Source organism: Mirounga angustirostris, unplaced genomic scaffold (genome assembly GCF_029215605.1).
Source record: "Mirounga angustirostris isolate CCGP_5_RB_7025 unplaced genomic scaffold, mMirAng1.0.hap1 SCAF_11, whole genome shotgun sequence".
Lineage (NCBI taxonomy): Eukaryota > Metazoa > Chordata > Mammalia > Carnivora > Phocidae > Mirounga > Mirounga angustirostris.
The window spans coordinates 54630948-54657449 of NW_026991719.1; the positions used below are offsets into that span (position 1 = coordinate 54630948).

The 26502-nt window shown below is 38.9% G+C and overlaps 1 protein-coding gene across 2 annotated transcripts in view; it reads right to left on the reverse strand.

The window, feature by feature from the left end:
• Window positions 1–26502, reverse strand: part of OPHN1 (oligophrenin 1) — a 729824-nt gene that overhangs the window by 186283 nt on the left and 517039 nt on the right. The window lies entirely within an intron of this gene.

Sequence of the window (26502 nt, forward strand, 5' to 3'; positions counted from 1 at the left end):
TGTGCTGGAGGGGCAGGGATCTTTTGGAGATTTCTCCAAGAACAAAAGAGCGGACAGGTGCTCTTTCTCCCCCCCTCTCCCCAGTGTAGATAACTGGACACTGTGGGAATCAGTGTGAACACCCTCCATCTACCTTGCTAATATTGTGTACCCCGCCATCATGTTCTCCTGTGGATGTGCACCATCCAAACTGTCCCACCAAACAGCAGTCCTTCCAAAGCAGCTCCTGTCACCTCTCATTTTCCAAGCAGCCCCAGCAGGCACTGGCACAACTCCAAAGTCACTTCGTCCAAACTGTCCCACCAAACAGCAGTCCTTCCAAAGCAGCTCCTGTTACCTCTTATTTTCCAAGCAGCCCCAGCAGGGACTGGCACAACTCCAAAGTCACTTCTGCCCTGGGGAGAAGGGAAAATAATAAGACACACCAGCTTGAGTGCAGTCTCAGCAGTCAAAACTCATAACTGGAAGTGTGGAGAGAGTGCCCTGACAGTTGGTATGTCTACAGCCAGGTCAGACTGATTGGGGACAGGTCTCTGATCTGATTGTCAGACCCATCCACCAACAAAAGTCTCTCAGGGGATGATGCAGGGAGAGAGCCTTGCAGTTAGGTGCAACAACAGGCCTGACAACCAGGCTGAGGACAAGCATTTGGTGTGACACAACTACAAGCCCATGGAAGACGCAGACAGGCCCCTTATCAACAAAAGGACAAAATTCTGCCCACAACAGGCAAAGTGGGCCATTGCAGCAGACTGGACTGAAAGCAAATGAGATTCAGCCACAACATTTGGCCACACACAACACAAATAGGAGACACTCCTGAAGTGCCTAGTTCAGTTGAACAGGGAACATTGTGTTATAGGGCAGCACAAGACCTCTTCTTCATAGGGCCACTACTTGGAAGATCAGAAGATATAACTTAATTTCCTAATACATAGAAATAGAGACAGACAAAATAGGGAGACAGAGGAATATGTTCCAAATGAATGAACAGGGCAACACTACAGCAGAAGAGCTAAATGAAACAGAGATAGGCAAAATGCCTGATAGACAATTCAAAGTAATGGTCTTAAAGATACTGGACTTGAGAAAAGTGTGGAGCATTTCAGTGAGACCTTCAACAAAGAGACAGAAAATATAAAAAAAGAACCAATCAAAAGTGAATAAGTCAATAACTGAAATAAAAAATACACTAGAGGAAATCAATTGCAGATTACAAAAGGCAGAAGAATGGGTCAGTGAGCTGGAAATCAGAGTAAGGGAAAGCAACCAAGCTGAACAGAAAAGGAGAAGAGAATAATAAAAAGATGAGATGGGTTAAGAGAACTCAGTGACATCATCATGCATAATAACATTTGCATTATAAGGATCACAGAAGACAAAGAGAGAAAAGGGGGCAGAGAATTTATGTGAATAAATAATAGCTGAAACCATACCCAATCTGGGGAAGGAAACAGACATCCATATCCAGGAGGCACAGAGATTCCCCAACACAATCAACCCAACGAGCTCCACACCAAGACACATAATAATTAAAATTGCAAAAAGTAGTGACAACAATAGAATTTTAAAAGCAGCCAGACAAAAGAAGAATGTCACATACAAGGGAAACCCCATAAGGCTAAGAGCTAATTTTTCAGCAGAAACATTCCAAGTCAGAAGGGAGTGGCATGATATATTCAAAGTGCTGAAAGGAAAAAAATCAACAACCAAGAATACTCTTCAGCAGGGCTAGCATTTAGAATATAAGAAGAGATAGTTTCTCAAATACAAGTTGAAGATGTTATCACCACTAAACCAGCCTTACAAGAAATGTTAAAAATAATTCTTTGGGTGGAAGGAAAAGGCTATAATCAGGAGTAAAAAAAATAAGGAAAAAATTACACAGGTACATACAAACATAATAAATGTGGTAGATTAATCACTTATAAAACTAATACAGAGTTTAAAGCACAAAAGAACTGAAATCAATTATTTTTTTTAAAGATTTTATTTACTTATTTGAGAGAGAGAGAGAACGAGAGAGAGAGAGCACAAGCAGGGGGAGGGACCGAGGGAGAGTCAGACTCCCGGCTGAGCAGGGAGCCCAATTCAGGGCTCCATCCCAGGACCCTGGGATCATGACCTGAGCTGAAGGCAGACACTTAACCAACTGAGCCACCCAGGCACCCCAACACTAAAATAAATTATATCTATTAAAATTAGTCAAGGGTTTAACAAAACAAAGGAATGTAAAGCATAACACCATACACATACAAGGGGGAGTAAAAATATAGTGCTCAAATTTAAGTGACCATCAACTTAATATAGACTGCTATATGCATAAGATGTTATATATGAGCCTAATGGTAACCACAAATAAAAAATCTTCAAAAACTGGTGATGTACTATATGTTGGCTAACTGAACATAATAAAAATAAAATAAAATAAAATTCCCTAGAATCCTAAAAAAAATCTGTAACAGATACGCAAAAAAATAAAGAGAAATGAATACAAACATATCACAAAAGAAAGTTATCACACCACAACAGAAGAGAGCAAGAGAAGAAAATAATAGAGAAGAACTATAAAAACAACTGTAAAACAAGTAACAAAATGGCAATAAGTACCTACCTATCAGTGATTACTTTGAATGCAAATGGACAAAATACTTTGATCAAAAGACATACAGTGACTAAATGGATAAAAAAAGAAGAACCATCTATATACTGCCTGTAAGACATTCACTTCAGTCCTACAAACACAGACAGATTGAAAGTGAAGGGATGGAAAAATATTTACCATGCAGATGGAAGCAAAAAAAAGCTGGAGTAGCAATATTCACATAGAAGAAAACAGACGTTATTTTTTTCTACTTTCAAGCTTTTATATAAATTCCAGCTAGTTAACATACAATGTAATATTAATTTCAGGTGTAGAATTTAGTGATTCATCACTTAAATTCAACACCCAAGTGCCCTTGCGAGTGCCCTCCTTAATACCATCACCCGTTTAACACATCTCCCCTGCCCACCTCCCCTCCAGCAACCCTCAGTTTGTTCCCTATAGTTAAGAGTCTGTTTTCTGGCTTGCCAATCTGTTCCTAATTTTCCCCTATGTTCATCAGTTTTGATCTTAAATTCCACATATGAGTGAAATCATATGGTATTTGTCTTTCTCTGAGTGACTTATTTTACTTAGCATAATACTCTCTAGATCCATCAATGTTCTTGCAAGATTTCATTCCTTTTTATGGCTGAATAATATTCCATTGCATATATATATATATATATCCATATATATCCATATATATGCATATATATATATCCAACAAATTGGATGATTTGGAAGAAATGGATAAATTCCTAGAAACATATAACTACAAAAACTGAAACAGAAAGAAATAGAAAACTTGAACAGACTGATAATCAGCAAAGAAATTGAATCAGTAATCAAAAATCCCCCAAAAAACAAAATTCCTCGCCAGATGGCTTCCCACAGGAATTCTACCAGACATTTAAAGGGGAATATCTACCAGACATTACCAGACAAAAAAATATATATATTTGTGTATTTATTTACATTGTGTATTTATATACTATATATATATATATATATATATATATATATATATATATATATATATATATATATATATATACCAATATCTTCTTTATTCATTCATCAGTTGATGAATATTTGGGCTTTTTCCATAATTTGGCTACTGTTGATAATGCTGCTATAAACATAAGTGTGCATGTATCCCTTATAATCAGTGTTTTTGTATCCTTTGGGTAAATACCTATGAGTGCAATTGCTAGATTGTAGGGTAGTTCTATTTTTAACTTTTTTAATACCTTCCATTTTCCAGAGTGGCTGCACTAGTTTGCATTCCCACCAACAGTGCAAGCGGGTTCCCCTTTATCCACATCCTTGCCAACATCTGCTGTTTCCTGTATTGGTTATTTTAGCCATTCTGGCAGGTGTCGGGTGATGTCTCAATATAGTTTTGATTTGCATTCCCCTGATGGTGAATAATATTTAGCATTTTTCGTGTCTGTTAACCATCTGTATGGCTTCTTTAGAAAAATATATATTCATGTCTTCTGGCCATTTCTTAACTGGATTATTTGTTTTTTGGGGGGTATTGAATTTGAAAAGTTCTTTATACTAACCATTTATCAGATATGTCATTTGCAAATATCTTCTCCCAATTCCAACAGTTGCCTTTTACTTGTGTTGATTGTTACTTTTGCTGTGCAGAAGCTTTTTATCTTGATGAAGTCCCAAAATTTATTTTTGCTTTTGTTTCCCTTGCCTCACAAGACATATCTAGTAAGAAGTTACTATGGCTGATGTCAAAGAGGTTACTTCCTGTGTTCTCCTCTAGGATTTTGATGGTTTCCTGTCTCATATTTAGGTCCTTCATCCATTTTGAGTTTATTTTTGTGTATGGGGTATGAAAGGGGTCCAGTTTCATTCTTTTGAATGTTGCTGTCCAGTGTTACCAACACCATTTGTTGAAGAGACTGTCTTTTTTCCTTGAATATTCTTTCCTGCTTTCTCTGAAATTAGTTGACCATATAGTTGTGGATCCATTTCTGCATTTTCTATTCTGCTCCATTGATCTATGTGTCTGTTTTTGTGCCAATACCATACTGTCTTGATCACTATAACTTTGTAGTATATCTTGAAGTCCAGAATTATGATGCCTCCAGCTTTACTGTTCCTTTTCAAGATTGCTTTGCCTATTTGGGGTCTTTTGTGCTTCCTTACAAATTTTAGGATTGTTTGTTTTAGCTCTGTGAAAAAGGTTGGTAGTATTTTGATAGGAATTTCATTAAATATATAGGTTGTTTTTGGTAGTATAAACATATTAACAATATTTGTTTTCCAACCCATGAGCATGGAATGTTTTTCCATTACATTGTGTCCTTTTCAGTTTCTTTCACCAGTGTTTTATGGTTTTCAGAGTACAGATTTTTACCTCTTTAGTTAGGTGTATTGCTAGGTATCTTACGGTTTTTGGTGCAGTTGTAAATGGGATCAATTCCTTGATTTCTCTTTCTGCTGCTGCATTATTTGTGTATAGAAATGCAACAGACTTCTGTTCATTGATTTTGTGACTTTACTGAATTCGTGTCACTTCTAGCAATTTTTTGGTGGTGTCTTTTGGATTTTCTACATAGAGTTTCATGTTGTCTGCAAATAGTGAAAGTTTGACTTTTTCCTTGCTGATTTGAATGCCTTTTATTTCTTTTTGTTGTCTGATTGCTGAGGCTAGGATGTCCAGTACTATGTTAAATAACAGTGACGAGAGTGGACATCCCTGTCTTCTTCCTGACTTTAGAGGAAAACTTCTCAGTTTTTCACCATGAAGGATATTAGCTGTGGGTTTTTCATATATGGCCTTTATTATGTTGAGGTATATTTCCTCTAACCCTACTTTGTTGAGTGTTTTTATCAAGAATGGATGTTACTCACTTTGTCAAATGCTTTTGCTGTGTCTATTGAGAGAATCATATGGTTCTTATCCTTTCTTTTATTAATGTGATGTATCACGTTGATTTGTGAATATTGAACCACCCTTGCAACCCAGGAGGAAATCCCAGTTGATTATGGTGAATGATTCTTTTAACATACTGTTGGATTTGATTTGGTAGAATTTCTTTTTTTTTTTTTTTAATTTTATTATGTTATGTTAGTCACCATACAATACATCATTAGTTTTTGATGTAGTGATCCACGATCCATTGTTTTCGTATAACACCCAGTGCTCCATGCAGTACATGCCCTCCTTAATACCCATCACTGGGCTAACCAATCCCCCCTCCCCCCGCCCCTCTAAAACTCTGTTTGTTTCTCAGGTCCATAGTCTCTCATGGTTCATCTCTCCCTCCAATTCCCCCCGCCCATTTTTCCTTTCCTTCTCCTAATGTCCTCCATGATATTCCTTATGTTCCACAAATAAATGAAACCATATGATAATTGACTTTCTCTGCTTGAGTTATTTCACTTAGCATAATCTCCTCCAGTCCCATCCATGTTGATGTAAAAGTTGGGTATTCATCTTTTCTGATGGCTGAGTCATATTCCATTGTATATATGGACCACATCTTCTTTATCCATTCATCTGTTGAAGGGCATCTCGGCTCTTTCCACAGTTTGGCTATTGCGGACATTGCTGCTATGAACATTGGGGTGCATATGGCCCTTCTTTTCACTAAATCTGTGTCTTTGGGGTAAATACCCAGGAGTACAACTGCTGGGTCATAGGGTAGCTCTATTTTTAAATTTTTGAGCAACCTCCACACTGTTTTCCAAAGTGGCTGTACCAACTTGCATTCCCACCAACAGTGTAAGAGGGTTCCCTTTCTCCACAACCTCTCCAACATTTGTTGTTTCTTTCCCTGTCCATTTTGGCCATTCTAACTGGTGTAAGGTGGTATCTCAATGTGGTTTTGATTTGAATTTCCCTGATGGCTAATCATGATGAACATTTGTTCATGTGTCTGTTAGCCATTTGTATGTCTTCTTCAGAGAAGTGTCTGTTCATCTCTTCTGCCCACTTTTTGACTTGATTATTTGTTTTTTGGTGTTGAGTTGGAGTTCTTTATAGATTTTGGATACCAGCCCTTTATCTGTAGTGTCATTTGCAAATATCTTCTCCCATTCTGTGGGTTGCCCCTTTGTTTTGTTGACTGTTTCCTTTGCTGTGCAGAAGCTCTTTCTCTTGATGAAGTCCCAAAGGTTCATTTTTGCTTTTCTTTTACTAGCTTTTGGAGATGTATCTTGAAAGAAGTTGCTGTGGCTGATGTCAAAGAGGTTACTGCCTATGTTCTCCTCTAGGATTTTGATGGATTCCTGTCTCACATTGAGGTCTTTCAGCACTTTGAGTTTATCTTTCTGAATGGTGTTAGAGAATGGTCGAGTTTCATTTTTCTGCAAGTGGCTGTCCAATTTCCCCAGCACCATTTATTGAAGAGATTCTCTTTTTTCCATTGCATGTTTTTTCCTGCTTTGTCAAAGATTATTTGACCATAGAGTTGAGGGTCCATATCTGGGGTCTCTATTCTGTTCCATTGGTCTGTATGTCTGTTTTTGTGCCAGTACCATGCTGTCTTGGTGATCACTGATTTGTAATATAGCTTGAAATTGGGCAACGTGATGCCCCCAGCTTTGTTTTTCTTTTTCAACATCTCCTTGGTGATTTGGGGTCTTTTCTGATTCCATACAAATTTTAGGATTGTTTTTCCCAGCACTTTGAAAAACGTCATTGGAATTTTGATCGGGATGGCATTGAAGGTATAGATTGCTCTGGGTAGCATAAACATTTTAACAATGTTTATTCTTCTGATCCATGAGCATGGAATATTTTTCCATCTTTTTGTGTCTTCTTCAATTTCTTTCATGAGTGTTTTGTAGTTCCTAGAGTATAGGTCCTTTACCACTTTGGTTAGGTTTATTCCGAGGTATCTTATGGTTTTTGGTGCTATTGTAAATGGAATCGTTTCTTTAATTTCTCTTTCTACAGTTGCGTTGTTAGTGTATAAGAAAGCAACTGATTTCTGTGCATTGATTTTGTATCCTGCCACATTACTGAATTGCTAGATGAGTTCTAGTAATTTGGGGGTGGAGTCTTTTGGGTTTTCCACATAAAGTATCATGTCGTCTGCGAAAAGAGAGAGTTTGACTTCTTCTTTGCCAATTTGAATACCTTTTATCTCTTTTTGTTGTCTGATTGCTGTTGCTAGGACTTCTAGTACTATGTTGAACAACAGTGGTGAGAGTGGGCACCCTTGACATGTTCCTGATCTTAAGGGAAAGGCTCTCAGCTTTTCCCCATTGAGGATGATATTCGCTGTGGGTTTTTCATAGATGGATTTTATGAGCTTGAGGAATGTTCCCTCTATCCCTATACTCTGGAGAGTTTTAATCAGGAAAGGATGTTGTATTTTGTCCAATGCTTTTTCTGCATCAAGTGAGAGGACCATATGGTTCTTCTCCCTCCTCTTATTAATGTGTTCTATCACACTGATTGATTTGCAAATGTTGAACCACCCTTGCATCCCGGGGATAAATCCTACTTGGTCATGGTGGGTGATCCTTTTAATGTATTGTTGGATCCTATTAGCTAGGATTTTGTTGAGGATTTTGGAATCCATATTCTTCAGGGATATCGGTCTGAAATTCTCCTTTTTGATGGGGTCTTTGCCTGGTTTGGGGATTAAGGTAATGCTGGCCTCATAGAATGAGTTTGGAAGTTTTCCTTCTGTTTCTATTTTTTGAAACAGCTTCAGTAGAATAGGTATTATTTCTTCTTTGAATGTTTGGTAGAATTCCCCAGGGAATCCATCAGGCCCTGGACTCTTGTATTTTGGGAGGTTTTTGATCACTGCTTCAATCTCGTTACTGGTTATTGGCCTATTCAGGTTGTCAATTTCTTCCTGTTTCAGCCTTGGCAACTTATAGGTTTCCAGGAAGGCCTCCATTTCATCCAGATTGCTCAGTTTATTGGCATATAGTTGTTGATAATAATTTCTAATACTTGTTTCTATTTCCTTGGTGTTAGTCGTGATCTCTCCCCTTTCATTCATCATTTTATTAATTTGGGTCCTTTATCTCTTCTTTTGGATAAGTCTGGCCAGTGGTTTATCAATCTTATTAATTCTTTCAAAGAACCAACTTCTAGTTTCGTTGATCTGATCTACTGTGTTTCTGGTTTCTAATTCATTGCTTTCTGCTCTAATTTTAATTATTTCTCTTCTAATGCATGGCTTAGGCATCGTTTGTTGCTTTTTCTCTAGTTCTTTAAGGTGTAGAGTTAGTTGGTGAATTTGGGATTTTTCTATTTTTTTGAGTGAGGCTTGGATGGCTATGTATTTCCCCCTTAGGACCGCCTTTGCAGTATCCCATAGGTTTTGGACTGATGTGTTTTCATTCTCATTGATTTCCATGAATTCTTTAAGTTCTTCTTTGATTTCTTGGTTGACCCAAACATTCTTGAGCAGAGTGGTCTTTAGCTTCCAAGTGTTTGAATTTCTGCCAAATTTTTTCTTGTGATTGAGTTCCAGTTTTAGAGCATTGTGGTCTGAGAGTATGCAGGGAATAATCTCAATATTTTGGTATCAGTTGAGACCTGATTTGTGACCCACTATATGGTCTATTCTGGAGAAAGTTCCATGTGCGTTCGAGAAGAATGAGTATTCTGTTTTTTTAGGGTGGAATGTTCTGTAAATATCTATGAGGTCCATCTGGTCCAATGTATCATTTAAAGCTCTTGTTTCCTTGTTGATTTTCTGCTTAGATGATCTGTCCATTGCTGAGAGTGGAGTATTGAGGTCTCCTACAATTAACGTATTGTTATCAATATGACTCTTTATTTTGGTTAACAGTTGGCTTATGTAGATGGCTGCTCCCTTGTTGGGGGCATAGATATTTACAATTTTTAGATCTTCTTGTTGGATAGACCCTTTAAGAATGATATAGTGTCCTTCTGTGTCTCTTATTACAGACTTAGTTTAAAATCTAATTTGTCTAAGAATTGCTACCCCAGCTTTCTTTTAAGGTCTGCTGGCATGGAAGATAGATCTCCATCCCTTCACTTTCAGTCTGGATGTATCTTTAGGTTCAAAATGAGTCTCTTGTAGACAGCATATGGATGGGTCCTGTCTTTTTATCCAATCTGGAACCCTGTGCCATTTTATGGGAGCGTTTAGGCCATTCATGTTGAGAGTGATTATTGAAAGATATGAATTAATTGTCATCATGTTGCCTGTGAAGACGTTGTTTTTATAGATTGTCCCTGTAAATTTCTGTTGTAGATCACTCTTGGGGTCTTTCTCCTTTTATAGAACCCCCCTTAATATTTCTTGCAGGGCCGGCTTAGCGGTCACATATTCTTTCAACTTCTGCCGGTCATGGAAGCTCTGCATCTCTCCATCCATTGTAAATGAAAGCCTTGCCGGATAAAGTATTCTTGGTGCATGTTCTTCTCATTTAGTACCCTGAATATGTCTTTCCAGGCCTTTCTGGCTTGCCAGGTCTCTGTGGATAGGTCTGACGTTATTCTGATGTTCCTCCCTCTGTACGTAAGGAATCTCTTCCCCCTAACTGCCCTTAAGATGGTTTCCTTGGTTCTAAGATTTGCAAGTTTTACTATTACATGCCGGGGTGTCGGCCTGTTTTCCTTGATCTTAGGAGGGGTCCTCTCTGCCTCTAGGACTCGAATGTTTGTTTCATTCCCCAGATTAGGGATGTTCTCAGCTACGATTTGCTCAAATACATCTTCTAGCCCTCTCTCTCTCTCCACTCCCTCTGGGATTCCAATTATTCTGACATTGGAATGCCTCATGGTGTCACTTATTTCTCTGATTCTATTTTCATGGATTCTGAGTTGTTTTTCCCTGGCCTCCTCTTTTCCCTTTTTATCTATTATACTGTCTTCCAGATCACTTATTCTCTCTTCTGTCTCAGTTACCCTAGCTGTTAGATTATCTAGATTGGATTGGATCTCATTGATAGCATTTTTAAGTTCTGCCAATTCACCTTTTATTTCTGCCCTTAGAGACTCTATGTTGCCATTAATTGATTTCTCCATTCTAGCCATTGTCTTCACATTTGCTAGCCTGAATTCCATCTCTGACATCTTGGTTATATCTGCATCCATTTGTAAATCTGCAGCATAAGTCATAATCTCTGAGTCTTTTCTGTTTTGGGGGCTCCTCCTCCTAGTCATTCTGTTGATGGGTGTTTGAGGGAATGTATAGAGTCCAAATTATTGACCAGAACCCAAGCAAGGTGCACCTGTTTTCTTGGGACCTTAGGGTTGCTGGCCTCTTGTTTTCCCAGCCTGTCTTCTGCGGGAGGGGCCTGCCGCACTGTTACGCAGGCAACCCTGTTTGGGCAGAGTTGCCCTGCACCCCTGTGGTGGGGGATGGGCTCAGCGGGAATCAGTCTTTGGGGCTTTTGTTCTCTGGCACCTTTCCCTGGCAGCTTTCTGCGTCTCTTCCGCGAGTCAGAACAGAAGAGACCATTTCCAACCCTCTGCCTCCGAGCAGAGAGACCTCAGTCTGTTCTTCAGTGAGCTCTCCAGGCCACACTGTCTCCATTTCTGTCCATGCTGCTATAAACTGCAGCGTCCTGAGTTGTGCGCCCCTCCGCAGGGCTCCCTGTCCTGCCTCCAGGTCGGGGCACGTCTCTGCCCTCTGTGCTTCTCAATCCGCCAGCTGCTCCCATTTCATGTACGCGCAACTCCAGCGCTCGGGGTTTCCACCCCGGGGGGTTGCAGTTCACCCGCACGACCCCGGCACACCGGGTTTCCATCTCGGAGGCTGCAGTTCACGTGCGCGCGACAGTCGCTCCAGGTTTCTGTCGGGGGTGGGGCTGCGGTTCACGTAGATATTCCCCTTTAAATGTCTGGTAGAATTCCCGTGGGAAGCCATCTGTCCCAGGAATTTTGTTTGTTGGGAGATTTTTGATTACTGATTCAATTTCTTTGCTGGTTATCAGTCTGTTCAAGTTTTCTATTTCTTTCTGTTTCAGTTTTTGTAGTTATATGTTTCTAGGAATTTATCCATTTCTTCCAAATCATCCAATTTGTTGGCATATGATTTTCCATAGTATTTTCTTAGAATTGTTTGTATTTCTGTGGTGTTGGTTGTGATGTCTCCTTTTTTATACGTGATTTTATTTATTTGGCTCCTTTCTCTTTTCCTTTTGATAAGTCTGGCTAGGTGTTCATCAATTCTATTAATTTTTCAAGGAATCAGCTCCTGTTTTCACTGATTTGTTCTACTGTTTTGTTTGTTTGTTTGTTTTTATATCATTTCTTTCTTTCTTTTAGAGAGGGTGCACCATAGGAGAGGGAGAGGGTGTTGGTAGAAGCAGAGGGAGAGGGAGAGAGGGAATCTTAACCAGGCTCCATGTGGAGCCTAACATGGGGCTTGATCTCACAACCCTGAGATCATGACCTGAGCTGAAATCAAGAGCAGAATACTTAAGAAACTGAGCCACTCATGCACCCTTCTTTATCATTTATTTCTGCTCTAATCTTTACTATTTCCCTTCTTTGGTTGGTCTTAGGCTTTATTTGTTGTTCCTTTTCTAGCTCCGTTAGATGTAATGTTAAGTTGTGTATTTGAGACTTTGCTTGCTTCTTTAAGTAAGCCTGTTGCTATATACTTCCCTCTTAGGACCACCTTTGCTGCATCCCAAAGGTTTGGACTGCCATGTTTTCATTTTCATTTGCTACTATGTACTGTTTAAAATTTCTCCCTTAATTTCCTGGTTAACCCATTCATTCTTTAGTAGGATGTTCCTTAACCTCCATATATTTGTGGTATAGCCAAAAAAAAATTTTTTTTTTGTGGTTGACTTCAAGTTTTTAGCATTGTGGCCTGAAAATATGCATGGTATGATCTCAATCTTTTATCTTTGTTGAGGGTTGACTTGTGACCCAGTTTGTGACCTCTTCTGGAGAATGTCCCATGTGCACTTGAAAAGAATATGTGTTCTGCTGCTTTAGGATGAAATGTTCTGAATATATCTGTTAAGTGCATCTGGTCCAGTGTGTCATTTAAAGCCATTGTTTCCTTGTTGATTTTTTGCTTAGATGATCTATCCATTGATGTAAGTGGGGTGTTCAAGTCCCCTACTATGATTGTATTATAATCAATGAGTTCCTTTATTCTTGTTGTTTTATATATTTGGGTGCTCCCAAATTGGGGGCATCAATATTTACAATTGTTAGATCTTCTTGCTGAGTAGACCCCTTTATTATGATATAGTGCCCTTCTTCATCTCTTGTTACAGTCTTTGGTTTAAAATCTAGTTTGTAAAAAATAAATAAATAAAATCTAATTTGTCTAAGTATGGCTACTCTGGCTTTCTTTTGATGTCCATTAGCATGATAAATGTTTCTCCATCCCCTCACTTTCAATCTTCAGGTGTTTGGGTCTAAAATGAGTCTCTTGTAGTCAGCATATAGCTGGGTCTTGTTTTTATATTCTTTCTGATACTTTATGTCTTTTGATTAGAGCACTTAGTCCATTTACATTCAAAGTAATTATTGATAGATACGAATTTAGTTCCATTTTATTAGTTGTTTTGTCAATATTTCTGAAGACTTTCTTTCTTCCTTTCTAGTCTTTGTCACTTTTGGTCTTTCTTTCCCACTCAAAGAATCCCTTTAATATTTCATACAGGGCTGTTTTAGTGGTCACAAACTCCTTTAGTTTTTGTTTGTGTGGGGAACTGTTTATCTCTCCTATTCTGAATGATAGCCTTGCTAGATAGAGTATTCTTGGCTGCAGATTGTTCCCATTCCATGCTTAAATATAATATGCCACTCTCTTCTGGCCTGCCAAGTTTCTGTGGAGTTTTGCTGCTAATCTTATTGGTCTTCCATTGTCTTGCTGATTTTAGGACTTTTTCTTTATATTCTGCAAATTTAGTTACAATATGTCTTGCTGTTGGCCTGTTTTTGTTAACTTTGATAGTAGTTCTCTGTGCCCCCTGAATCTGGATGTCATTTCCTTCCCCAGATTAGGGAATTTTTCAGGTATAATTTCCTCAAATAAACCTTCTCCTTTTTCTCTCTATTCTTCTTCTATAACTCATATGACATGGATGTTATGTTTGATGGAGTCACTGAGTTCCCTAAGTCTACTTTTGTGATCCAAGATTTTTTCCCCTCTTTTGTTCACCTTCATTATTTCCCATAATTCTATCTTTTGTATCACTTTTTTGTTCCTTTATGTCTTCCATCCCTGAGGTCATTATATTCAGCTGGTTTTGAACCTAAGTTATTGCATTTTTCAATTTGACCTGATCTGTTTTTAGCTCTTTTATCTCTGTGGTAAGGGTTTCCCTGATGTCTTCTATGCTTTTCTCAAGCTCTCTAGTATCCTTATGGCTGTTGCTTTAAATTTTGGATCATGCATATTACTTATATTTGTTTCAATTAGCTGTGACCTTTTCTTGTTCTCTCTTTTGGGATGAATTCCTCTGTGTTGGCATTTTGTCTAGGACTCTGACTTCTCTGTGTTAAGAAAGCCTCTTATGTTTCCTGTTCCTGAGAGTGATGGCTTTGTGAAGAAGAGGTCATAGAATGTCCAGGGTCTGGTGCTTTGGGAAGTGTCACATGTTTGTGCTATATGCACTCTGCTGCTGTGTTTTTGCTGCTCTATCCCTCAAGACAGTTTTCTGCAGATTTCCTCCTTGCACATAGTGGGGAGTGTTTGAACCTTGGCCAGAGTGTGGCAAGTTTTAACCAGGTGTGCTCTGGCTTGTTTGTTAAATGAGATCTGATGCTATTTCCTCTAGTACTGAAGTTCTCATAACTCTATGGTTAGTAGACATGGTGCATGTGGGGGTTTGTGTTGGTCTTCTGGGGGAGGGGCCTGCAGCACCGGTTCTTAGGCACACTTGCCTGAGTAAAGCAGTACCAGCAGAGCACAGCGGGATGGTACTTGATGTAAGCAGGTTAAGCAGCCAGTGTTGGTGCTGTGTTATTTACTGAAGTTGGTTTATGCTGAGGGTAAGGAGAGGGAAATGGTGCCAGTCAGCTTCTTTGCCCCTGGAGAGAGGAGTTCATGCTTGCTGCTGTCAGGGAAGCCCCCCCAAAAAGTGAATAATGTCCCCTCATGCATCATTGTTTTTTTGTTTTTTGTTTTTTCAGCTTGCTGCTTACACACTGTCTGTGTCTGGGTTGCTTTCCTGCCTGGAGCAGTGTAGTGCACTTTGGACTCTATCCCAGCCAGGCCTGTTAAGTTTTAAAACTCCAAACTTTATCAGGCTCCCTGCTTGGCAGGGAGTCTGTTTCTCCCTCTGACCCTCCTCCCTCTCATGCTGTCTCTCATTCTCTCTCTCTCAAATAAATAAATAAAATCTTAAAAAAAAAAAAAGAAATCATGCCTGGGTGGCTCAGTTGGTTAAGTGACTGCCTTTGGCTCAGGTCATGATCCTGGAGTCCCGGGATCAAGTCCTGCATCGGGCTCCCTGCTTGGCAGGGAGTCTGCTTCTCCCTCTGACCCTCCTCTCTCTCATGCTCTCTGTCTCTCATTCTCTCTCTCTCAAATAAATAAATAAAATCTTTAATAAAAAAAAAAACAAACTCCAAACTTTAGGGACCTGGTGTGGTGGGGATCTGGTCTGATCTTCTGGGTTACAGTCTCACTGTGCTGGGATTGATTCAAGTTTGACCCAGAAGGGCAGTGGCACCAGAGTGCAGGAGTATGGGATTTGGAACAAAGCACACTAAACAGCCAGTGTCTGGGTTAGCCACCCTCAGCATGTGTCTCTGCACCTATGCTGAGGGGCAGGGGAAGTAAATGGCACCCACTGGCTCTTTTGTCCCCCGAGAGGCAATGCCACCTTTCTCAGATGCACTACATGAAAAGGGAACAGTCTCTCCCAGTGTTTCTTAGGCAATCTTCAGATTGCACCATTTGTCCCCAGGTTACCTGCCTGCCTTCTCACCAGGAGCACTGCAGCATCCTCAGGGCTCTATACCAGCCATGCTGTGGACCTCTAAAACCCCAGTCTTTGAGCCCCACTGGTTGCAAAAACTCAGGAAAATCAGGCCCTCTCATTTTCCCAATCAATGGCTTTGGGGAAGGGTTCTCCTTCTGTGATCCTTTGTGTGCTCCTCTCTCTTGCCTTTATGCACGACCAGGCCTCTGGCCCCTCCTCAGCACCCATGATCCATTTCTCCCCCAAAGTACGTTTCTGTACTTCCTACCTTCCTTGGTGTGGCTACTTCACCGACTGTAGTAGTGCAGTTTGTTCTGTCAGTCCTCACATCATTTTCTTGGGTATTCAGAATGATTTGATATTTATCTAGCTGTGTTTGAGGGACTAAGCAAGTCTAGGGTCCTCCTACTTCTCTGACATCTTTACTCTTATCCCAAGTGAATAAAATAGCCTTTAAAACAAAGACTGTAACAATACAAAAATAATTGACACTACATAATGATAAAGGGAACAATATAACACAAAAAAATTTGACAATTATATTTATGCAGCCAACAATCCTATATACATAAAGCAAGTATTCACAGACATAAAGGCAGAAATTGACAGCAATATAATAATAGTAGGGGACTCTAACACCCCACTTACATCAACAGATAGATCATCCAGACTTAAAATCAACAAGGAAACAACAGTTTTGAATGAAGTATTGAACCAGATGCACCTAAAAGTTATATTCAAAACATTCAATCTAAAAACAGTGGATACACATTCTTTTCAAGTGCACATGGAGCAATGCCCAGAATAGATCATGTTAGGACACAAAACCAGCGTCAATAAATGCAAAAAAAAAAAAAAAGTGGAAATCATATACATCTTTTTCAACCACAACAATATGAAACTAGAAACCAACTACAAGAAAAAAACTGGAGAGAACACAAATACATGGAGGTAAATAACATGCTACTAAACAATGAGTGGATCAGTCACAAAATAAAGGAAATAAAAAATTCATGGAGACATGTGAAAATGAAAACACTGTGGTCCAAAATTTTGAGGATGCCGCAAAACTATTCTAAGAGGGAAGATTATGGCAATACAGGCCTACCTCTAGAAGAGAAATCTCAAATTAATGACATAACCTTATACCTAAAGGAGCTTAAAAAAAAAAAAACACAAAGAAACAAAGCTCAAAGTCAGTAAAAGGAAGGAAATAATAAAGATTAGAGCAGAAATAAATGAAATAGCAACAAAAATGATAGAACAGATCGATGAAACCAGAAGCTAGTTTTTAAAAAGATTGACAAAATCAGGGTGCCTGGGTAGCTCAGTCATTAAGCATTTGCCTTCGGCTCAGGTCATGATCCCAGGGTCCTGGGATCGAGCCCTGCATCAGGCTCCCTGCTCAGCAGGAATCCTGCTTCTCCCTCTGCCCCTGCTTGTGCTCTCCCTCTCTCACTGTATCTGTCTCTGTCAAATAAATAAATAAAATCTTAAAAAAAAAAAAGATTGACAAAATCGATAAGCCTTTAACTGGACTCATCAAAAACAGAAAAGAGAAGATTCATATAAATAAAATCAGGAAGGAGAAATAACAATCAACACCACAGAAACAAAAAGAATTATGAGAGAATATTATGAAAGTTATATGCCAACAAATTGGACAACCTAGAAGAAATGGATAAATTCCTAGAAACATACAACCTTCCAAATTCCTAGAAACATGTAACCTCCCAAAACTGAATAAGGAAGAGATAGAATATTTGAACACACTGATTATTGGCAATGAAGTGGAGTTAGTAATTAAAAAAACAAAAACAAAAAAACCTCCCAACAAAGACAAGTACAGAACCAGATGGTTTCACAGGTCAATTCCACCAAATATTACAGAAGAGTTAATGCCTATTCTTCTCAAATGATTCAAAAAATTAGAAAAGCTTTTGAAATCATTCTATAAAAAAAAATCATTCTATAAGGTCAATGTTACCCTGATACCAAAACCAGATAAAGACACTACCAAAAAATAAAACTACAGGCTAGTATTTCTGATGAACATAGATGCAACAATCCTCAACAAAACACTAGCAAATTGAATACAAAAAGACAGTAAAAAAATCATTCACCATTATCAAGTGGGATTTATTCCCTAATGCAAGGGTGGTTCAATATTTGCAAATCAATTAATGTGATACATCACATCAATAAGAGAAAGGATAAAAACTATATGATCATTTCAAAGCATTTGACAAAGTACAACATCCATTCATGATAAAAAAAAAAAAAAACATTCAAAGTAGGTTTAGAGGTAGCAAACCTCAACATAATAAAGGCCATATATGAAAAACCACAGCTAACATCATATTCAATGGGGAAAATCTGAGAGCTTTTCCTCTAAGGTGAAGAAGAAGACAAATGTGTCCACTTTCACAACTTTTATTCAACATGGTACTGGATGTTCTAACCACAGCAGTTAGACATCTCCTCCTCAAAAAGAAACAAAGGCATCCAAATTGGTAAGGAAAAAGTAAAATTCTCATTATTTGCAGATGACATGATACTATATATAGAAAACCCTAAATACTCCACCAAAATACCATTAGAACTGATAAATGAATTCAGTAAAGTTGCAGGATACAAAATTAATACACAGAAATTTCTTGCATTTGTATATACTAATAATGAAGTAGCAAAGGGAGAAATTAAGAAAACAATCCCATTTATAATTGTACCAAAAATAATAAAATACCTAGGAATAAACTTAACCAAGGAGGTGAAAGACCTGTACTCTGAAAACTATAAAACATTGATGAAAGAAATTAAAGATAACCAAACAAATGGAAAGGTATTAAATGTTCATGTATTGGAAGAACAAATATTCTTAAAGGCAATATTACCCAAAGCAATCTACAGATTTAATGAAATCCCTATTGAAATACCAACAGCATTTCTTACAGAACCGGAACAAATAATCCTAAAATTTGTATAGAACCGCAAAAGACCCCGATTAGCCAAAGCAATCTTGAAAAAGAAGAACAAAGATGGATGTATCACAATTCCAGATTTTAAGGTAACTACAGAGTTATAGTAATGAAAACAGAATAGTACTGCCAAAAATAGACACATAGATCAATGGAGCAGAATAGAGAATCCAGAAATAAGCCCATGCTTTTATGGTCAATTAATCTATGACAAAGGAAGCAAGAATATTTAATGGGGAAAAGACAGTATTTTCAACAAATGGTGTTGAGAAAACTGGACAGCTACATGCAAAAGAATGAAATAGATATCAAATCATTCTGAACACGTGAGAAATCAATTGGAGATTGGAGAAAAGAGTTGCTGGAATTCTACAAATAGAAGAGTCCACTTTTTGCATGGTAGAAGGTGCAGAGATGTGAATCTGGGGTGAAATATCAGAGGATACCCCGTGGGGAGGAGCCTGCTCAAGGAGGCTACTGCAAAGTACTATAAGAAGCTGAGTGCAAAATCAGAACATTTAGAAGTCTGCTACAGTGACTGGGAACATCACTGGCTTAAAGGTGCTCAGGTGGTGAAGCAGGGCAGAATTCCAGGTGGGACAGCATGGTCTCAGGATTCCCGGGGTCACAAGAACAGTGGTGCCTGAGTGCAGGAGAGTTCCCAGGCATCAGAGCGGGGAAGCTGGCTGAAAATCCCAAGTCTAGGTGCCAGCTTTCTGCTCAGTGTTGCCATAAACTGCAAACTGCTGCACAGTTGCACCACCACACTCCAGGCAGGAGCCCAACAAAAGGCAGAAGCATGGCAAGACAGCTCTCCCGCACATGGGAGAAACGGCCCAGGTCCATGCCACAGGAGTCCATAATGTTTGGAGACTTGAAACTGGGTCCCATGCCTAACATAAAAATGCTGGATCACAGGCCGGGTGAACAGAGTGTGGAAGGAAACCAGGGAGACAAAAGTGATTGACTACTTGTCTGTGAGGGCTCACTGAAGAGTGAGGAGCAAAACCTTTGAGCTCTGGGGCTAGAGATCGGGGCTTCCCCATTCTCATGCTCCCTATCAATGCTGAAAGCCTCCAGGGAGCAAAATAGCACCACATAGTGCAATCCAGAGCCGCTAACACTGAGCCCGTACCCCTGGCAAAGGAGGGGCAATTCCAAGAGGGCAAAGAATAAGCACAACAGGCCCCTCCAAAGGACCAGCAGGAAGAACTCCTTAGCACCAAATTTATGGATCATAGAGAACTGCAAAACTTCAGCTTTTGGGGAAAATGGTATAGAGCATTCGTGTGTGTGGGGGGGGGTTTACTCATTCTGTAGTCTCTCAGTTTTATTTTCTTTCAGCTATTTTCTTATTTTATCAATTCATTTTAAAAAAATTTTTCATATATATATATATTTGGTTTCCTGTCTTTATATTTTATTTTATTTTTGTATATATATAAGTTTTTCTTTCTTTCCTATTTTGGGATCTAGTTTCTTTTAAGAAACAGACCAAAATACACCCAGGATATAGTTTATTGTTTTGTTCTGTTTTATTTGTTGAATGATTTTTTTTTTCTTATTTTGTTTTCTTCTGGTTTGTTTGTATTTTTCTCTTGTTGTTGCTATTTTTATCTTTCCTCTCTCTTTCATCTATTCTTTTCTGGACATAATAATGAGATGTAAAAATTCACTCCAAAAGAAATCAGGAGGCAGTACCCTCTGCCAAGGATTTAATCAATATGGCTATCAGTAAGATGTTGGAACTAGAATTCAAAAGAACAATTATAAAGATACTAGCTGGACTTGAAAAAAACATAGAAGTGGAGAATTCCTTACTGGAGAATTAAAAGAACTAAAATCTAATCAGCCCCAAATTTAAAAAGCTCTTACTGAGATGCAGTAAAAAATGGAGGCTCTAACTGCTAGGATAAATGAGGCAGAAGAAAGAGTCAGTGATATAGAAAAGAAAATGATGGAGAATAAAGAAGCTGAGAAAAATAGAGAAAAACAATTTTTGGATCACCAAGGAAGAATTCGAGAAATCAACGATAGTATAAAGTGAAATAATATTAGAATAATAGGGGTTCCAGAAAAGAAGGCAAGAGACAGAGGGGTAGAAGGTTTATTTGAACAAATTATAGCTGAGAACTTCCCTAATCTAGGGAAAAAAACAGTCATTCAAGTATAGGAGGCACAGAGAACTGCCATCAACATCAATAAAAATAGGTCAACAACTCAACATATAATAGTGAAGCTTGCAAATTTCAGAGATAAAGAGAAAATCCTGAAAGCAGGTCGGGACAAGAGGTCCTTAACCTACAAGGGTAGAAACATAAGGCTGGCAGCAGACCTGTCCACAGATACCTGGCAGGCCAGAAAGGACTGGCATGATATATTCAATGTGCAAAATGGGAAACATATGCAGCCAAGAATACTTTATCCAGCAAGGCTGTCATTCAGTATAGAAGGAGAGATAAGAGTTTTCAGGAAACAAAAAGTAAAGGAATTTGTGAACACTAAACCAGACTTGCAAGAAATATTAAAGGGATCCTTTGAGCAAAGAAAGAGCCCAAAAGTAACAAAGATGAGAAAGGAACAGAGACCATCTACAGAAACAGTGACTTTATAGGTAATACATTGGCACTACATTCACATCTATCACAGTTACTCTGAATGTAAATGGATTAGATACTCCAATCAAAAGACACAGGGTATCAGATTGGATTTAAAAAAAAAAGACCCATTGATATGCTGTCTACAAGAGACTCATTTTAGACCCAAAGGCACCTCCAGATTGAAAGTGGGGGGTGAAGAACCATTTATCATGCTAATGGACATCAAAAGAAAACTGGAGTAGCAATCCTTATATGAGACAAACTAGATTTTAAACCAAAAATTGTATTAAGAGATGAAGAAGGCCATTATATCATAATAAGAAGGTCTGTCCAGCAAGAAGATCTAACAATTGTAAATATTTATGCCCCTAACTTGGGAGCAGCCAATTATATAAGGCAATTAACAACAAAATTAAAGAAATACATTGATAATAATACAATAATACTACGGGACTTTAACACCCCACTCACAACAATGGACAGATCATCTAAGCAGATCAACAAGGAAACAAAGGCTTTGAATGACACACTGGACCAGATGGACTTCACAGATAAATTCAGAGCATTTCATCCTAAGGCAAGAGAATACACATTCTTTTCAAGTGCACACAGAACATTCCCCAGAATAGATCACATACTGGGTCACAAATTAGGTCTCAACCAGTACCAAAAGATTGAGATTATATGATGCATATTTTCAGACCACAATGCTTTAAAACTTGAACTCAGGGGGCGGAGCAAGATGGTGGAGGAGTAGGAGACCTGGATTTTGTCTGGTCCCAGGAATTCAGCTGGATAGGCATCAAACCATTCTGAACACCTACGAACCCAACAGGAGATCGAAGAAAAGAATAGCAGCAACTCTCTGAACAGAAAAGCGACCACTTTCTGGAAGGTAGGACGTGCGGAGAAGTGAATCTGAGGTGATATCCGGGAAGATAGATGGCGGGGGAGGGGACCTCCATCAGCTGCTTCTGGCAAGTGATAGAGCCGTGGAGCACAAAATCAGAACTTTTAGAAGTCTGCTCCTCTGAGGGACGATGCTCCAGTGGCTAAGTGGGGGATGGAACCCTCGCTGGGACAGTGTGGTCTCAGGACCCTCAGGGTCACAGGAAGACAGGGGGTGCCTGAGTGTGGCAGAGTTCCCAGGTATCGGAGCAGGGAAGCCGGTTGCAGAGACAGAGCCGAGGAGCGGGCTTTCAGCTCAGGGTTGCCATAAACTGTGATCCACGGCACAGTCGGGCCACTGCTCTTCCAGCAGGGACCCAACAAGCGGCAGATCCAGGGAGACTCTCCTTCCTCCCCCGGGAGGAGCGGCATGGGAGTGCACCGTGGGAATCTCCTAGGTTTGGAAACTCCAAAAGGGGTCATGTGCCAGAGATAGAAACGCTCGGTCACAGGCTGAGGGAGCACAGAGTGTGGCCAGAGACCGGGGAGATGGGAGTGACTGACTGCTTTTCTATGGGGACTCACTGAGGAGCGGGGCCCCGAGTTCTCGGCTCCTCCGGGGCAGAGAATGGGAGGCCGCCATTTTCACTCTTGGCCTCCAAAGCTATATGGAAAGCTTGTAGGGAACAAAAGCTCCCGAGAGCAAACCCGAGCAGATTACTTAGCCCAGACCAGCAAGGGTGGGGCAATTCCACCCCTGGCAAAGACATTTGGGAACCACAGCAACAGTCCCCTCCCCCAGAAGATCAGCAAGAACAGCGAGCCAAGACCAAGTTTACCGATCAATGAGAACAGCAGAACTCCAGCGCTAGGGGAATACTGCACATAGAATTCATGGCTTTTTTACCATGATTCTTTAGTCTTTCAAAGTTAATTTTTTTTAACTGTCTTTTTTTTTTTTGAATTTTTCTTTTTCCCTTTTTCAACCAACATCTTATCAATCCCTTCTTTAAAAAATATTTTTTATTTTTCATTTTTAGAGTCATATTCTATCCCTTCATAGTAGTTACCCTTATTTTTGGTATATATATATATAAGTTGTTCTCTCTTTAAAATTTTGAGATACACTTTCTTCTAACAGAACAAAACATAAACTAAATCTCTAGTGCATGGCTTTGTTCTAGTCTCCTGCCTGATCACATTCTCTCCCCCTTTATTTTTAAATCCTCTTCTTTCTTTTTTCAAACAACTTCTTATCAAATCCTTTTATAAAATCTCTTATAATGTTCATCTTTACATTCATATAACATCCCTTCATCGTATTAACCCTTATTTTTGTACATATATAAGTTTTTCTTCCTTCAAAATTTTGGGAAGCACTTCCTTATAACAGACCAAAATACACCCAAAATCTAGTGTGTGGCAATGATCTATGCACCAGCCTGATCATATTTGATCATATTCTGTTTTGTTTTGTTTTGTTTTCTTTTTGTTTGTTTTTATCTTTTTCTTTTTCTTTTATTTTCTTTTTCTTTTTTCGTTCTTTCCCATTCTTTTCCCCCGGATTCAGGTCTTTTCTGATTTGTTTAGTGTATATTTTCTGGGGACGTTGTTACCCTGTTAGCATTTTGTTCTATTATTCAACTATTCTCCTCTGGGCAAAATGACAAGACAGAAAAAATCGCCTCAACAAAAAGAAAAAGAGGCAGTACTGACTGCCAGCGGCCTAATCAATATGGACATTAGTACGATGTCAGAACTACAGTTCAGAATGATGATTTTAAAGACAATAGCTGGGCTTGAAAAAAGCATGGAAGTTATTAGAGAAACCCTTTCTGGAGAAATAAAAGAACTAAACAATAACCAAGTCGAAATCAAAAAGGCTATTAATGAGGTGCAATAAAAAATGGAGGCTCTAACTGCTAAGATAAATGAGGCAGAAGAAAGAATTAGTGATATAGAAGACCAAATGATCGAAAGTAAAGAAGCTGAGAAAAAGAGAGATAAAAAAAACTACTGGATCATGAGGGCAGAATTTGAGAGATAAGCGATACCATAAGACAAAACAACATTAGAATAATTGGGATCCCAGAAGAAGAGAAAGAGAGAGGGGGGCAGAAGGTATATTGGAGCAAAGTATAGCAGAGAACTTCCTTAATTTGGGGAAGGAAACAGGCATCAAATTCCAGGACGCACAGAGAACCCCTCTCAAAATCAATAAAAATAGGTCAACACCCCGACATCTAATAGTAAAACTTACGAGTCTCAGAGACAAAGAGAAAATCCTGAAAGCAGCTCAGAAGAAGAGATATGTAACCTACAATGGTAGAAACATTGGATTGGCAACAGCCTTATCCACAGAGACCTGGCAGGCCAGAAAGGACTGGCATGATATCCTCAGAGCACTAAATGAGAAAAATATGCAGCCAAGAATACTATATCCAGCTAGGCTATCATTGAAAGTAGAAGGAGAGATAAAAAGCTTCCAGGACAAACAAAAACTAAAGGAATTTGCAAACACAAAACCAGCCCTACAAGAAACATTGAAAGGGGTCTTCTAAGCAAAGAGAGAGCCTAAAAGCAGCATAGACCAGAAAGGAATGCAGACAATATACAATAACAGTCACCTTACAGGCAATACAATGGCACTAAATTCATATCTTTCAATAGTTACCCTGAATGTAAGTGGGCTAAATGGCCCAATCAAAAGACACAAGCTATCAGATTGGATAAAAAAACAAGACCCATCAATATGCTGTCTGCAAGAGACTCATTTTAGACCCAAAGACACCCTCAGATTGAAAGTGAGGGGGTGGAAAACCATTTACCATGCTAATGGAGACCAAAAGAAAGCTGGGGTGGCAATCCTTATATCAGACAAATTAGATTTTAAATGAAAGACTATAATAAGAGATGAGGAAGGACACTATATCATACTTAAAGGGTCTATCCAACAAGAAGATCTAACAATTATAAATATCTATGCCCCTAACATAGGAGCAGCCAATTATATAAGGCAATTAATAACAAAAGCAAAGAAACACATTGAAAACAGTACAATAAGAGTGGGGGACTTTAACACCCCCCTCACTGAAATGGACAGATCAGCTAAGCAAAAGATCAACAAGGAAATAAAGACTTTAAATGACACACTGGACCAAAGGGACTTCACAGATATATTCAGAACATTCCATCCCAAAGCAACGGAATAACCATTCTTCTCTAGTGCCCATGGAACATTCTCCAGAATAGATCACATCCTAGGTCACAAATCAAGTCTCAACTGGTACCAAAAGATGGGATCATTCCCTGCCTATTTTCAGACCACAATGCTTTGAAACTAGAACTCAATCACAAGAGGAAAGTCAGAAAGAGCTCAAATACATAGAGGCTAAAGAGCATCCTACTAGGGAATGAATGGGTCAATCAGGAAATTAAAGAAGAATTTAAAAAATTCATGGAAACAAATGACTATGAAAACACAACTGTTCAAGATCTTTGGGATGCAGCAAAGACAGTCCTAAGAGGAAAGTATATAGCAATACAAGCCTTTCTCAAGAAACAAGAAAGGTCTCAAATACACAACCTAACCCTACACCTAAAGAGCTGGAGAAAGAACAGCAAATAAAGCCTAGACCCAGCAGTAGAAGAGAAATAATAAAGATCAGAGCAGAAATCAATGAAATAGAAATCAAAAGAACAGTAGGACAGATCAATGAAACTAGGAGCTGGTTCTTTGAAAGATTTCACAAGATTGATAAACCTCTGGCCAGACTTATCAAAAAGAAAAGAGAAATGACCCAAATAAACAAAATCATGAATGAAAGAGGAGAGATCACAACCAACACCAAGGAAATACAAACAATTATAAGAACATATTATGAACAACTCTATGCCAGCAAATTAGATAACCTGGAAGAAATGGATGCATTCCCAGAGCTGTATCAACTACCAAAACTGAACCAGGAAGAAATAGAAAAGCTGAACAGACCTATAACCACTAAGGAAATTGAAGCAGTAATCGAAAATCTCCCAACAAACAAAAGCTCAGGGCCAAACATTTAAAAGAAGAATTAGTACCTATCCTTCTGAAAATGTTCCAAAAAATAGAAATGGAAGGAAAACTTCCAAACTTGTTTTGTGAAGCCACCATTACCTTGATCCCAAAACCAGACAAAGACCCCATCAAAAAGGAGAATTACAGACCAATATCCCTGATGAACATGGATGCAAAAATTCTCACCAAAATACTAGCCAATAGGATCCAACAGTACATGAAAAGGATTATTCACCACGACCAAGTGGGATTTATTCCTGGGCTGCAAGTTTGGTTCAACATCCGCAAATCAATCCATGTGATACAATACATTAATGAAAGAAAGAACAAGAACCATATGATCCTCTCAATCGATGCAGAAAAAGCATTTGACAAAGTACAGCATCATTTCTTGATCAAAACTCTTCAGAGTATAGGGATAGAGGGTACATACCTCAATATCATAAAAGCCATCTATGAAAAACGCACAGCGAATATCATTCTCAATGGGGAGAAACTGAGAGTTTTCCCCTTAAGGTCAGGAAC